The following is a 6,145-nucleotide window of genomic DNA, read 5'->3' as shown; positions in this document are numbered from 1 at the left end:
GAATTCTTTACCTGATTTTATTAAATTCATGTATTTTTATAATTTATGTGGTCCAAATTTCCAATCACCATTGGATACTCATTACTAAAAGTCTTTAATGCGTGTCAAGCAAATAACTATGATCTATATCAATACATACCCCTGCCTTTTGTTTCTGCCTCTCAAGACGTAGAGAGGTCTAGTCATCTAAACTAGAATCCTTAGAGTCATTAAATCACTAAATTCTGATAAGCCTGCCTACCTCTTAAATACTATTTGATTCTCCACTGTTTCTCTTGTCCAGTGCTACTTTCTTGCTTCAGTCTTTCATCAGTTCTTGGTCCAATTACTTAATGGTTCTCAACTAGCTTCTCTACTTTGAGTTTTATCCCACTTCAATCCATCCCCCATGCTATTTAATTTTTAAAATTTATCTCATCATATTCTTTCCCCATGTGAAATTATTCAGTGACTCCCCATTGCCTCTTAAATAAAATATAAGTGCTTTAGGAAGACATATAATAATAAGAAGTCGACCTCTTCCTATATCTAACCTCAGACTATCCCTGTTTCCCATCCCAACGCCCCCCAAAAAATAAAATTTTACCTTAATCTACCAAATATTTCTGGTTCTTCTACCACAACAAAGCAACTCATGTCTCACTGCATGAACACATGATTATCACAACTGCTAACTTCCCCTGTTAAATGCTACTTACACAGTTCAAGTGCGATAGCTTCTCTGGAGCCTTCTCTGATATTCTAAATCACAGTATCTCCTACAAACTGCCATAATATTTGGAACATATCCCTGTTAAAAATCCATGAGAATATATATCCACGCTTTAATATATATATTAAAGCGTGGACTTTGGAATTAAAAAATAAAACAGCCTTGGCCGGTTTGGCTCAGCGGTTGAAGCATCGGCCTGCGGACCAGAGAGTTGCAGGTTCAGTTCCCGCTAGGGTCACGTACCAAAAAAAATAAATAAATGAACAAAACAAAGCTGATTTCAACTGTTGCTTTGATTTTAACTAATGTGACCTTACCAGGAGATTTACTTAACATCGCAGTGTAACAGTATCTTCGAATGTAAATTGTCACAGCAACATTCCTTTGCAATATTTGGAACAAAGCCTAATGATATAATACTGGCAGAATATAGGCTTAGTAAATAATAGCAACATTTAGTAAAGCAAATGCCCAATCTCCTAATATCCATAGTTCTTCTGGTATTGACAGAATATCAAGAATGCTTCTAGTAGTCAAATATTTGGTTAATTTTTTAATTAATATTTTCATCTTAGTTTAACAAATGGCTAAGTCGTTACATTTCCTAGAGGGTTTTTCTTCTCTAATTTAGCATCCATTCCACCTAGTATCACTTCATGTCAAATTGGGAAAACCTAATAGAATACATCAACCTACATATCTCGATTATCTTTTTTTTTTTTTTTTTTTTTTTTTTATCCTCACCTGAGGATATTTTTCCATTTTTTGTACAGGTAGAGTGGGAAGGAGAGAGAGGAAGGGAGAGAGAGAAAGAAACATCAATGTGAAGGGACACATCGAGTGGCTGCCACCCGCACGACCAACCAGGGCCGGGGACAAACTGCAACCGAAGTACGTGCCCTTAGCGGGAACCGAACCCGGGTCTCTCCGGACCGCAGGCCGACGCTCTAACCGCTGAGCCAAACCAGCCAGGGCCATATCTCGATTATCTTATCTGTAACTCAAAAATCTACTTCTAAATTTTAAAAATTACTTTAGAATCTTGGAGTTTGGATAACATTGTAAGAAGGGATCTAGTCATAAGGATTGGATCAGACTTAAGAATCAGGGTTCTGAGATTAGCAAAAGTGATTCAGGAAAAAGTTATAGAAAAACCAGCAACTCAGATGGATCCTTTTAAAATAAGAAAGGTATATATATATATTTTTAATCCTCACCTGAGAATATTTTTCTGTTTATTTTCAGAGAGAATTGGGGGGGGGGGGAGAAAGAGAGAGAGAGACAGAGAGAGAAACATCGATGAGAAAGATACACATCGACTGGTTGCCTCCTACACGACCCTGACCAGGGCTGGGGACTGAACCGCAACCAAGGTTCCTGCTCTTGACCGGAATCGAACCCACGACTCTTTGGTCCATGAGCCGACGTTCTAACCACTGAGCCAAACTGGCCAGGGAGAAAGGTATAAATATTTTTAAAAACTGGGATGCAAAAACAGGATTCAGGACGAAGTTTTATTTAATATTTAATTCTAGCCATTAAGTTACTGATATGGGACTTTTTATATTTTCCTATTTTCTAGGGTCAGCAGAGCCTCAAGAAAGTCATTAGGTGGCTGTCAACTGATGGGAGGCAAGAAAAACAACCTAGCCACTAGATGTGATGGAAGGTAAAATGAGTGAAAAAGAGAGACAACGTGGGATTTTTTTTTTTTTTTTAATCCTCATCCGAGTACATTTTTCCATTTTTTGTACAGACAGAGTGGGAGGGAGAGAGAGGAAGAGAGAGAGAGGGAAACATCGATGTGAAAGGGACACGTCGAGCCCTGGCCAGTTTGGCTCAGCGGTTAGAGCATCGGCCTGCGGTCCCGAGAGACCCGGGTTCAGTTCCCGCTAAGGGTGCGTACCTCGGTTGCAGTTTGTCCCCGGCCCTGGTTGGGTTGTGTGGGTGGCAGCCACTCGATGTGTCCCTTCACGTCGATGTTTCTCTCTCTCTCTCTCCCTCCCACTCTATCTGAACAAAATATCAAAAAAAAAAAAAAATGTCCTCGGGTGAGGATAAAAAAAAAAAAAAAAAAAAGAAGGGGACACATCGAGTGGCTGCCACCCACACGACCAGGGCCAGGGACAAACTGCAACCGAGGTACGCGCCCTTAGCGGGAACCAAACTCGGGTCTCTCCGGACCGCAGGTGGACGCTCCAACCGCTGATTTGGCCAGGGCACAAAGTGGGATTTTTAAAGGAATTAGGATGTGCAACACAGCCAGGGGGAGGAAACCTCAGTTCCAATTGCGATGATTTCACCTGACTCTAACACAGTGTGGTCTAAAATTAAGCAAATTGTTTTGGGAACTGTTTCTATAAAAAATTAATTTTTTACCTCTTTCTTTGTGGTGAAAAGTTATCACATCCAAATGTGTTAAATGAAAGGAACGACAAATTTGCAAAGCAATCCCAGCAAAATTATATCACAATTAACAGATAAGTACACATTAGGTGCTATATATAGGTATATGTAGATATACAATATACTTTTTAAACAATGATCACAAAAGTAGCTAAATTGACTAATTATTAACTATGTAATGCCAAAATGAGTTCTGCATACATTTTCTTATTGCATTCCTTGTCCATTAATAGAAATAAGAATGCTGTAAACAAGAAAGGAGAAGCAAGACAATTATGAATCAAAAACTCAAGAGAATAATTAAGTTAAACCCAAAAGCGTATTTTTTCAAGCTAATCCAAAAACAATTAAAATTGTGTTATCAAAATTACGGTGTGTATTCCTCAATACCCAATGCATGTCTTAATAATCTCTATATAACAATGATGTCTCAGGTATTCCTCTCTAGGGTGTACCATTAAGGTGTAAGGTGATACTTTTTATTAAATTAGAATGTGGCCCCATTGGCTAGTTTGCTGCTGATTTGAGCATGTTTGACTCACCTCCTGAATTACAGAAGGTGTCTAACCCAAAGGTATTTCCAACCCTGCTGTATTGCATGCGATGTCACGAACTTGAGTTTGTACTGAACCACCCTTTAGGAATCCAGAGCCTTTCACTGCTATTGCCCTGCTGGTGTGAGATCAGGGGTGTCTCAGTTTTATGACACTGGAGTGGTTACATCACTGTCTCTTAAAGAAGTGAGTACTCAGTATATCTCCTTAATCTCTTCTTACATTGCCTTTGCGTACAGTGGAGGAGTGTGGTCTTCACTGAGAAAATCCTACCAACTTTCGGAACCTTGTTCTATTCCTTCTATTCTGCCAAGAGTTCTTCCCAGTGATGCAAAAGCTCAAATTGTCTTTGACTGAAACTGTCATTTTTTGTGTGTATTTCTCTTCCAGGCTATTCCTAAATATTCCATAGGGTGGGATTCCAGGACCTTTGTTATTGAAAAATATTCAGTACACACATATAATAATGAAGTAAATGTTATATAAAATATTATTTTTTCTAAATATCAGAGTTTTGTTACTTTTTTTCTGAATGGCTCTAATTCAAGAACAAGCAGTCCAGATTCTGCCAAAAGTGCATTCCAGGAGCATAGTTTGGGTCGATTACTCCTAGTACGTGACCTTACCCCTGCCATAAATCTGCTTACTGGTTAATTTCTTTAAACTTCCACATACATACAAAAATACATATTTGACTCAATTTCTTCTTGTTCATCCCTTTCCATTCTTAGTGATGACTAAATGGGAAATTATCTCTCAAGTTTCTCTGACATTGCGGTTAAAATGTGGTGTTCAAAACTATGAGACATGGGCATATATGTATGATCTAATACCAGGAATTTTCCTAGACAAAATGGGTATTAATAGAATGAATTAGGTTACTATACATCCTTTAACATAACAATGAGAGTTTTAACCAGGATCATAAGATATGTGAACAAATAAGGTTATATTTGCTTGTTTTAACATAGCCATGAGAAAGCGTGAGTTAAAACTTAATAGAATTGAGCCACATCCATTTCAAAAGCTCATATTTTAAAGGTTAATAAAATATGTTATTCTCTTCTCTCAATCTAGTTGAAAAAACTCTATTAATGTTGAAGCTTCCCTTTACCTGAACAAGAGAAGAGCTGCCAATTCCTGTCATATCCTACTCTGCATTTGGGGTCCTGAAAAATGTAAGCATCTTGAAAATAAGCATGACAATGTCAGAAAGATCCTCCTGGTAAAAAAAAAAAAAAATGTTATGCCCTGGCCGGTTTGGCTCAGCGGTTAGAGCATCAGCCTGCGGTCCAGAGAGACCGGGGTTCGGTTCCCGCTAAGGGCATGTACCTCCGTTGCAGTTTGTCCCCGGCCCTGGTTGGTCGTGCGGGTGGCAGCCACTCGATGTGTCCCTTTCACATCGATGTTTCTCTCTCTCTCTCTCTCTCTCTCTCTCTCTCTCTCTCTCTCTCTCTCTCTCTCCCTCTCTCTTCCTCCCGCTCTATATGAACAAAAAAAAAAAAAAAAGGTAAAATGTCCTTGGGTGAGGAGAAAGATCCTCCTGGTATTTAGTTCTGATATATATAGGTCCATGAACAGGAGACATTTAAAACAACAACCAAGTTGAGAGGTTTTCAGCCATTTTGTTACTTGAAGCCAAAGAAACCAAATTGAAACAAATTGAATGAAAAGTTAACCAGGATTCCAGATACATGAGTAAACCATTTACTAAGTATTAGTAAGTCAAGAGAGGGACTGGATTGGGAAGAGAAATAGTGAGTTCATTTAATAAGGTTGAGTTTTATGTTCCTATGGGATAATAATGTGTAGAGTAGCTGTAGAATATCAATGTGTATCTCAGCAGGAAATTCCAGAGGGAAAAAATACAGATCTGGAGTAAACATATCAATAGGACTTGAAGTCATAGGTTTGATGTGGTAGGCCAAAAAATAAAAGGAGACTTAGAAATTAATACGTATTTAGCCCAAATGACTTTTTTAACCCTTAAGCTCTTTTATGCCAATCTTATTTATTCACATTTCTTATAAACATAAGATAGGTTTTTAAAAGGATACAACAAATGTTATTAAGAAAGGTGTTTATTTGCATATGTGTCCAAATAATTTCTTGCTTCTTAGGTAAGTTTCATAACAAAACTATGCTTGAGGTTTTAGATCATGTTTAAAATGAACTCTAAATCGTAGGCAGGAATTTTCTCACTTTCCTGCGAAGAAACTGAATATGCCTCACAGTTAGACGGCAGAGCACAGAAACTAGAATATGAAAAGGGAAGTAGAAGAGGCGCTGGGGAGGGTAAGAAAGGGAGGGATGTTCATTTCAAATATTCTGCTATGTAGACTTTCTTGCATTCATCAGTTAAATATAATTTCTCTGTCTTTTATAACCCCATAGTTTTTTTTTCTTTATTTTATTTTTTTAATTAATTAATTTATTTTTGTTACAAATGTTCCTCCTTTTTCCCCCACTGATT

This window comes from Molossus molossus, unplaced genomic scaffold (genome assembly GCF_014108415.1).
Source record: "Molossus molossus isolate mMolMol1 unplaced genomic scaffold, mMolMol1.p scaffold_m16_p_7, whole genome shotgun sequence".
NCBI lineage: Eukaryota > Metazoa > Chordata > Mammalia > Chiroptera > Molossidae > Molossus > Molossus molossus.
The sequence above is the reverse complement of the archived record's forward strand: the minus strand, read 5'-3'. Positions refer to the sequence as shown.